The sequence below is a fragment of the Fukomys damarensis genome, unplaced genomic scaffold (genome assembly GCF_012274545.1).
Source record: "Fukomys damarensis isolate Sample0158 unplaced genomic scaffold, DMR_v1.0_HiC HiC_scaffold_36, whole genome shotgun sequence".
In the NCBI taxonomy this organism is placed as follows: domain Eukaryota; kingdom Metazoa; phylum Chordata; class Mammalia; order Rodentia; family Bathyergidae; genus Fukomys; species Fukomys damarensis.
In genome coordinates, this window is record NW_022900948.1 from 41,864,096 (window position 1) to 41,872,424 (window position 8,329).

Here is an 8,329-nt window from a genome sequence, read left to right on the forward strand (position 1 = left end):
AAATTTCACTGCCTCCTATGGACCACCTCAAGAACATACCTGAGCTTCAAACACGTGTGTAAATGGTTTGCATTCTAACACAGCCTGTCCAGATGGGTAAACCAGACAGATACTAGGAACACACACCCCAGGTAACCCATCTTGAGGACGCCCCCAAGCCCACATAAAACCCCCAACCCCAGGCCACAATGTACCTCTCTTTCCAAGGGCCAACACTGTTCTCTCTGATCTCTTTAAGATTATTCCTGATAGCCGGGGATTTAGCTCAGTGGATCTGGTGCCTGCCTCCAATGCACAAAGAGCCAAGTTCAATCCCTGATACCAAAAAAAAAAATTTTTTTCCTGATAAACCTCTTCATGCCTCTTACTGATGTTACTGATTACCTAGGTTCATAAATTCAAGTTCATCTGCTCACTGCTGACCAAAGCAAAGAAAGCCATTTATTTTGGTAAAAGAGCAAGTGGAAAAAGGATTACACAAAGCTAGCTCTGAGGAGATGAAGCGGCCCATTTGCCTCAAATTGATATCAGGCACCAAGTAATCCAAATAAGGGAAATATTATAACCCCCAATTTACCAAGCATCTGAAAGTTGAGTTTGTGTTCTCTAAAACTGAAGAATGACTTCTAGGATCAACAGAGCTTAAGAGTAGAAAAATATATATATATATTTTTGGTACCAGAGATCAAACTCAGGACCTTGTGCTTGGGAGGCAGGCACAGTGCCACTAAACTAAATCTCCAGCCCAAGAGTGGGAAAAATTAATTTTATTATTATTATTATTTTTTGTATCTGGGATTGAACTCAGGACTTTGCACTTGGGAGGCAGACACAGCACCACTAAGCTAAATCCCCAGCCCAGAAAAAGTTTGTTGAAAGATAGCTTCTGTCTAAGAGAGACAGAAGGGAACCAGAAAGTGGGTCACCCACCCACCATGCTTCTCAAAGCTGTTTTATTGAGCAAAGCCGTGAGGTGAGGCAGGGTCAAGGTGTGACAAAACTCAGCAAACTAGTAAGATTACAAGTATACGGCCGGGGATTTAGCTCAGTGGTTCCACCACCTGCCTTGCAAGCGCAAGTTCCTAAGTTTGATCCCCGGTACCATAATCAAAACCAAAAATAATAATAATAAAATAAAATAAATAAAGATTACAAGTACAGTCGTTTAGGTAATAGTGATCCAATGGGAAATCATGAGGTGGGACAAAACCATGATCAACCAATAAGATTATAACAAGTATAGTCACTTAGATAATACTGATTAAATGCCAATGGAATGGGGAAGCTGCTCACTTAGCAAATATACTTGTAAGGAACAAGGATTTCCCCAGAAGGAATGGGCTAGGGAGATTTTGGTCCCCACCGACTGGTTCCTATTTAGAATATTAATCACTGCTATTCATCTCTTGGGGAAGTATGTGAGTGTAGTACTTTTTCTCTTTTTATAACGCTTCCAGTCAATGCATCTGAACTGTCTTTCATATTGATTCCTGGAGGGTTAGCCCTAACTACCTAGAAGATGTCTAATTAACTTAGCTTTCTACCATAAAATCATCATCTCACCATCTACAGATGGGTTGGGTCTTTTATACCAAGGAAGGGGGTAGAGGGGATACAATGAGACAGTAGCTATGTCCAGATTTCTTTCATCCTTTTTTGTTTGTTTGTTTGAGACAGGATCTCTCTGTGTAGTTCAGGGTAGCCTTGGGCCGGGGATTTAGCTCAGTAGTTCTGCTACCTGCCTTGCCAAGTGCAAGGACCCAAATTCAATCCCTATTACCAAAAAACAAACAAACAAACAAAAAAAACAGGCTGGCCTTGAACTCATTATGTAGCCTAGGCTGGCCAGAACTCCCAAGGATCCTCTTGCCTCATCCTCCAGAGCACTGGGATTACAGGTGTTCCCTCCCTCTCCAAAGGACATGAAACTAGACTTTGACATCCTGGTACCAGCATCTATTCTGTTCATTCATCTGAGCTGAGGAGAGGTGGGGGCAACCATTTAAGCCCTAGGCCTAAGGAAGTTTAGAGAAGTCACTTGTTTCTAAAGGGAAAAAAAATCTAATTTTTAAAGTTCCATTTTGCAGTGCTGGTTACAAAGATACAGTTTGAAAATTCTTTTTCTGTGATGGATATCAGCAAATCTGCAATCTGCCCTGTGGGTAGGGTGAGTCAAGATTCCGTCTTGCACTGTGGGGAATCTCTTTAGATCCTGTCCAGAGACAAATGCAATCCCTTGTAAGGTCAAAGGAAAAAAAAAAAAAGAAAAGAATGAAAGAAATCCTCCTGCTGAAAACACGAATTTGAAATGTATTTTCACTATCATTCAGTTACATTTAAAATTTTTCACCAAGCATGGTGGCACAAGCCTGTAATCCCAGCATATAAGAGGCTGAGCTACCCCGATCCCTGAGAGTTCAAGGCCAACCTGGGCTACATAGTGAGTTCAAGGTCAGCCTAAAATTCATAGCAACACCCTGCCTCAAACAAACAAAAAATTTTTTTTCGTTATTATCTTTTTAAAACTGTTATTTTCATGAGTGTTTTAAAATGTTGCAACAGGGAATCTTATCTCTTTGCTATCAATTCCTTACTTATCTCCACTGTGGCTAGAAATATAATCTGTACAGTTCCGTTTCTTTGATAAAGTCATCAATCTCATTCATGAAGATTGAGCCCTCGTGAATGATCCAATGAACTGCTGCACCTTCTAATACCATTGTTTTGGGGATTAGTTTCAACCTACGAATTTTGGAAGAACACAACCATTCAAACCATAGCAACTAATAAGTTCCACACTCTGCTAAGGCAGTGAATCTATTTCTTTTTCCACTCTATCAATGTTCACGCTATAGTATAGCTTGAAGCTAATTATTATGTGAATACAATTTAGAATTATTACATATTCCTGGTGAGTTGAACCTTTCCTCATTATAAAATAGCTTGTGTATATTAGTCATCTTTTGCTAAGTCAGGCTACAATAACAGCATGATGGGATGAATCATGTACTGCTCTTAAACTAGCCTCTTGGAAGTGATACACGTTCCATATTACACTAGTCAGTCACCTGACCACACCTACTTCCAAAACCTCTGTGGCTAACAACAGGGTTAATTTCTCATTTTTTTTTTCCTAGTACTGGGTATCGAACTTGGGACCTTGTGCTTACCAGGCAGGCATGGCACCACTGAGCTACATCCTCAACCCCATTTCTCATTCCTCTTACATGGTCTATTTTTGGGGGAGGGACTGGGGATCGAACTCAGGACCTTGCGCTTGCAAGGCGGGTGCCGCTGAACTAAATCCCTAGCCCCCTCATTTTACATGTTCTTTTTTGGTTTTGTTTGTTGTTTGTTTGTTTTTTGAGACAGGGTGCCACTATGTAGTTGAGACTGCTCTGGAACTATGTAGCCCAGGTTGGTCTTGAACTCACAGCGATCCTCCTGCCTCAGGCTCCCAAGTGCTGGGATTACAGGTGTGCACCATCACGCCCTGCTCATCTTACATGTTCTTTATGTGTCATGCGTAGCACTATCCATTCTTCATTCTGTTATCTTTACTAAAAATTGTAGGAACGTTATGGTTTAGATCTAAAATGGCACCCCAAATCCCATGTGTTTGGAAGGCAACTGGGTTATGGGGGTTAGTGCTGACTTGCTTGCTGTTAGAAGGTGGGGTCTGGTCAGAAGAGGCAGGTCATTTTGGGTGTGCCTTGGAAGAGTGTATCTCCCTTCCCTGTTCTTCACTTGAGCTCGCTCTGCTTCCTAGATGCACTGTGTGCAGCTCTCCTCTGCCCAGGCCCTTCTACCACGCCATTTTTCCTTGGAGCCAACCAGCCAACTATGGACTGAAACTTCTACAAACTGTGAGCCAAAACAAACCTCTCCTCTTTAAAGTTGTGGGTTAGTGTTAACCTAAACTTTTACGGACAATAGAAGGATCTTAGATTGTTCAAGTGTTTACCACTTCAAGTCTTCACCTCTCCTTGTAGGCAAACCTTCTGCTATAAACCTTCACGGTTCTATCCTACCGTAACTCTGCCCTACTGTAACTCTGTGATTTGCTCTGGTCAATGAGATGTAAGAAGAGTCTAAAAATGTGCTTGCGTGTTTGTTTATTCCCTTTTGCATCTCTGCCAACACCTTAAGGACTTGTCCTGGGAACCCAGATGGTGACTAAGTGACACAGAGCAGTCACTTAGGCAGAAAAGTCTGTCCTAAATCATCTGACCCTGGACATAAAAGTGAGCTTAGCTAAGCACAGGAGAGCTTCCTAACATACTCCGAACAGACATCAGATGTATGAGCAATAAACAAATGCAGTTGTATGTTTGAAGTTTTACGGCTATTTGCTTTGCAATAGATTACTGACACATACTGTTATAATACTTTAACTTTAGTAACCTTTTTATCTTTATATTCTGTTGCTCTATTATTTGGTTTTACCTTTTTAAACCCCACACAATAAACTATTGTTATTTTGCCTTTGATATTTGTTTACATTTGTTATATTTGTCATTTTATTTTCTCACCAATCTTATTTTTCCTCAGAACTTCCTCCTGAGCTAATTTTACTTCTTTCCAAATTATATCTTCTTCTCCTTCTTCTTTTTCTGTGTTCTCAATATGTTGCCCAGGCAGGTCTAGAACCGGTGAACTCAAGTAATCCTCTTGTCTCAGTTTCTAAGTAGCTGGGATTACTGAAGGATAAGACCATATCCAGCTTCTGAAATAAACCTTCTAGAAAATTATTCCATTAAATTGTTGGTAATTCTTAGTTTTTGTTGATCTTAAAAGTGTTGTCTTCATACTTGAAAAATTATTTTGCTAAGTATATAGCTCTAGACTTTTCTCTTATCCCATGAATGTTATTATTTCAAGTTACATTATTATCAGTGCTCCCATTGTTGCTGTTGAAAGTCAGATGTTAGCATCATAATCATTCCATCATAATCTGATTTTCCTTTCTATCTCTTGGTGTTCTTTCTCCTTATTCTGCTTAGGAGGTTGTGTTAGTTACTTTTCTCTCATTGCTGAGAGAAAATACCTGACATCCAAAGTTAGAAGGGAAGGGGTTTATTTGGCCTGTAGTTCATAGAGGTTTCAGCTCATAACCAGCCAAATCCAAGGCAGGGATGACAAACAGGCATGGCACAGCAGAAACAACATGTCACGCACAAGGTAACGAGAGTTACCAGCATCTTTCTGCCCCTTGTATTTTGCTCAGACCACCTGGATTAGGGCAGTGCCAAACTAACCACTCACATGTAGTGGTTTAGTAATCACAGGCCCTTAACCCCAGCATCACACATTCCAGATTAAATTAACTCTGAAAAAGAAAGGGGCCGGGGATTTAGCTCAGTGGTTCCACCGCCTGCTTCACAAGTGCAAGGTCCTGAGTTCTTAATCCCTGGTACCACACACACACAAAAAAGTCCCAACTTATCATCATGAGGCCTTGGAAGGACGTTCTAAATACAAACAATAACAGAGGCATCTTTCATCAACTCTGGGTAATTCTCAACTATCATTATTTGACAACGGCTGTGGTGTTCATATTCACTTTCCTGTCTCCTACTATGACATATGATGGGCCTTATTCTTCCTTTCTTTTTGGACCTTACTCTTTTCCATCTTCTCTCTGTGATGCCTTTTTTTTTCTTCAAGTTTATCTTCCAGTTCAATAATCTCTTCAGCTATATCTCATTTAGTGTTAACCATTCCAATGAATTACATATTTAAACTATTAAAATAAACATATCTATAACTCTTATGTGGTTTTCACATTTTCCTAGTAATTTTTGAGAATATCTTGATTCTCACTTGTAATTTTAGTTCTTCTTAAAAATATACTTTTTGTGTTGATTCTAAAATAGCTAACATCCGACATAGCTTTGGACTTGCATCTGGTTTATTGTCTTTTTTGATTATTTCCTCATGGGTTTTGCGGCTTCTGATTGTGAGTTCATATTCATTTGGAACTCTGTGGGAATTCTTTGAGACTTGGGTTGACAATGATTCTTCCAGAGAGGATTTGCGCTTGCTTTGGCCAAGTACCATGATCACTACCTACTTGGGTCCATTTTAAACTAAAATGTTTAGTTTGTGGCGTTTTGAATCATGCACATTTATGGCTATGTGAAAGCCAAAGACCATAAATCTTCTGGGAGAATGTTTCTTCACCTCCATTCAGAGCCAAAGCAAAGAAAGACAATTTTCCTTGCTGCCCATCTTTGCAGGACAGATTTTGCCCTAGTTTACCTTTCCCTGAAGGTATATTCCTTCTTAGGTTCTAACCAGATGTTGAAACTTAACTCTTATCTTGACTGTAACTGGTAGCAGCATGAGTCTTTACCTATCTTCAGAGATTTCCAAAATATCTGTCAGTTATGGGACATGCACCAACCAATCAGAGCACGTGTAGATAGTATCTATGTATAATATCAAACATTCAGCTGTGCTAACTTCCTAGGTTAGCTTTCCAGCATTTTTTCTCTCTTCAGATGTTTTCCTTAACTTTCTTGAAAGCTTGTCTCCTAGCAACCTTTTATATCTTGTTGTAATGTTTGGAGACACATAGTCCACAAGATTAATGGAATAAGTTTAAGAAAGATGTTTATTTGGCTCATGCAAAGCATCTGATAACAAGTAGTCCAAACTGGAAATACAGCTTAATGTCATGAGTCTGAGATGCAATCATTTTGCTTTACCAGCATTAATATTTGCATGTTACTTCATGGGCATGATAGTAGCTGAACTTGCAAATTCAGATCTGCTTAGAGGCAAGGAAAAAGTTAAAGTGGCAAAGCACTTAAAAACCAGTCAACTAAAAATTCTAGTGGACTATTTACAAAATACTTTTTCCTCAATTCCCAATGATTTCTAGTATTAACAAGAAGTTAGACATTGCCTATCCCAATTGTTAGTTAATGAAAACAAGATTACCAGAATTATTCGGGCCAGTTATGAGCCACTCATTGCAGTTGAAGTGACGGTCTACTTCCCCTGAGACCAAAGGATTTCCCCCTACTACCTGAGCAGAATGAGGGTTTTGTTGTGTATGTGCGTGCATGTGTGAGTGCGTGTGCCTGGGTGTGTGTTTTAGGAGAGCCCACAAGAAAGAATTATAATATCCTACCTGTAGTAATCGTTAGGTATAAAGGGGGACTGGAGCATAAATTATTATTATTTTTTTTTGGTACTGGGGAATCCAACTTGGGTCTTTGGAGCTTGTGCAGCAGGCGGTGGAACCACTGAGGTAAATCCCCCGGCCAGATCCACAATATTTCTTGACAAGCTGCTCTGCACCACCATTTCTATGTTTCAATATTTCATTTCTTTGCTTTGCTTCGGTTTCCGAGAATTTCCTTGTCGAATTCTCTCAGAAAGTCCAGCCTCCTCTTGGAACACTCCTGGATTCTAGAGACCAAGAAGAAGCTGGGAAACTGAACCCTTTGATCTAAGACAGACAAAAATCAAACAGGTGTATCTGACACAACAAGAGCATCCACCCTAAATCCTGAGGCAACTCTCACTAAACCCCAGTAGCTGCCTGGAAGGTATGTTAGTAGGAATTCGCTCCTTCACAGAAGGCTTAAAACAGGTCCAGAGGTCTGAAGGCGAAGAAGGGAGGGCTGTTGGGAGTGGCAGAACTCGAGGTTAGAGGCAGCGCTCCTGTCCCACTGTATGTGCGACCCGGCGACCAGTACAATGACAGCCATAAAGAGGGCATTGATCTTTCCCACCGAACATTCCTTGAGCGTCCACTACGTGCCAACTGCGGGGTGGGCGCTATGGAGGCAGTCAAGGATTTTGACGTATCTTCTAGACAAGCTGATATATGTCAAGGCCTTAAAAAGGCCTTGAACTCGGTGATTGGCTCCCAACTTCCACTGGTATATTCAGCCACTAAACCTGACTAACCTGCTCCAGACCGCTCCGCACAGAGGCCGAGATCTCTGAGCGCTCCCCCGAAGCTCCACCCCAAACGGGATCCCGCATGCGCACACCGCATTCTCCCTGACGCACCCCCGGAAGCACTGGCGGTTTCGGGGGCGGGACCGGGAAGCATTTCCGGGGGCGGGAGACGCAGGTTGAAGCTGTCGCGGTCGCGGCGGCTTGAAGAGGCCTGGCGCCGGCGGCGAAGAGGGTGCCTCGGGCGGGGTATGTGAGCTCGGAGCCCTTGGCAGGTACGGCGGGGTCCGGACAACTGCCGGCAGGGATGAGAGGAGGAAAAGCCGGGGGGAGGGCTAAGGACGTCTCTGTAGGCCCCCGCGCGGGCACCGCCGTCCGCACCGGGCCTATTCGGTCTACTAGGACGCCGAGGCGC

General features: G+C 41.9%; 1 protein-coding gene across 1 annotated transcript in view; it reads left to right on the forward strand.

The window, feature by feature from the left end:
* The first annotated feature begins 8,105 nt into the window (after positions 1-8,105).
* Zbtb43 (zinc finger and BTB domain containing 43) overlaps positions 8,106-8,329 on the forward strand; it is a 24,224-nt gene continuing 24,000 nt past the window's right edge. The window contains exon 1 of the mRNA XM_010613554.3: positions 8,106-8,189. The gene's annotated coding sequence lies outside the window, so the exon portion shown is untranslated. The remainder of the gene's footprint in view (positions 8,190-8,329) is intronic.